We start from the raw sequence: 1,087 nt of genomic DNA, 5'->3' as shown, positions 1-1,087 counted from the left end.
TCTTTGTAGTGGAGCTGGGAGGGGCAAGGATAAGGGACGAAGACCGGGGTAACATGTCGGATGCGATCATACCAGCACTAAAGCACCGGATCCCATCAGAACTCCGAAGTTAAGCGTGCTTGGGTGAGAGTAGTACTAGGATGGGTGACCTCTTGGGAAGTCCTCGTGTTGCATTCCCTTTTTAATTTTTTTCGCGCCGCTTGCAAAACAAAACGCACGTGTAAGTAATATATTTACCGTGTTTTATTATTTTGCACGAGTGCGGTAAGTCATAGCTGGGTGCTCATGATTCACGGGTCCAGCGTCGGTGTTGTGGCGCGGCAAGCGTGCACTGGTGCGGTTGAGAAGGAGGGGTGGAAACCGCGTTAAACTCGTCTCCGTAGTTGAGAGGGAGCGGCCAAAGCAATGTGCAATCGTCTTTGTAGTGGAGCTGGGAGGGGCAAGGATAAGGGACGAAGACCGGGATAACATGTCGGATGCGATCATACCAGCACTAAAGCACCGGATCCCATCAGAACTCCGAAGTTAAGCGTGCTTGGGCGAGAGTAGTACTAGGATGGGTGACCTCCTGGGAAGTCCTCTTGTTGCATTCCCTTTTTAATTTTTTTCGCGCCGCTTGCAAAACAAAACGCACGTGTAAGTAATATATTTACCGTGTTTTATTATTTTGCACGAGTGCGGTAAGTCATAGCTGGGTGCTCACGATTCACGGGTCCAGCGTCGGCGTTGTGGCGCGGCAAGCGTGCACTAGTGCGGTTGAGAGGGAGGGGTGGAAACCGCATTAAACTCGTCTTCGTAGTTGAGAGGGAGCGGCCAAAGCAATGTACAATCGTCTTTGTAGTGGAGCTGGGAGGGGCAAGGATAAGGGACGAAGACCGGGGTAACATGTCGGATGCGATCATACCAGCACTAAAGCACCGGATCCCATCAGAACTCCGAAGTTAAGCGTGCTTGGGCGAGAGTAGTACTAGGATGGGTGACCTCCTGGGAAGTCCTCGTGTTGCATTCCCTTTTTAATTTTTTTCGCGCCGCTTGCAAAACAAAACGCACGTGTAAGTAATATATTTACCGTGTTTTATTATTTTGC

General features: G+C 50.2%; 3 non-coding genes across 3 annotated transcripts; all 3 read left to right on the top strand.

Moving 5' to 3' along the window:
• The first annotated feature begins 58 nt into the window (after positions 1–58).
• LOC123178795 (5S ribosomal RNA) lies at positions 59–177 on the top strand. The gene has a single exon (XR_006489857.1). It is a non-coding gene; the product is annotated as a 5S ribosomal RNA (ribosomal RNA).
• Positions 178–474: 297 nt separating this feature from the next.
• Positions 475–593, top strand: LOC123178796 (5S ribosomal RNA). Its single transcript, XR_006489858.1, has one exon. It is a non-coding gene; the product is annotated as a 5S ribosomal RNA (ribosomal RNA).
• A 297-nt stretch (positions 594–890) lies between these two features.
• LOC123178794 (5S ribosomal RNA) lies at positions 891–1,009 on the top strand. The gene has a single exon (XR_006489856.1). It is a non-coding gene; the product is annotated as a 5S ribosomal RNA (ribosomal RNA).
• Positions 1,010–1,087: the final 78 nt, after the last annotated feature.

This window comes from Triticum aestivum, unplaced genomic scaffold (genome assembly GCF_018294505.1).
Source record: "Triticum aestivum cultivar Chinese Spring unplaced genomic scaffold, IWGSC CS RefSeq v2.1 scaffold63330, whole genome shotgun sequence".
Classification (NCBI taxonomy): domain Eukaryota; kingdom Viridiplantae; phylum Streptophyta; class Magnoliopsida; order Poales; family Poaceae; genus Triticum; species Triticum aestivum.
The sequence above is the reverse complement of the archived record's forward strand: the minus strand, read 5'-3'. Positions and strand labels throughout refer to the sequence as shown.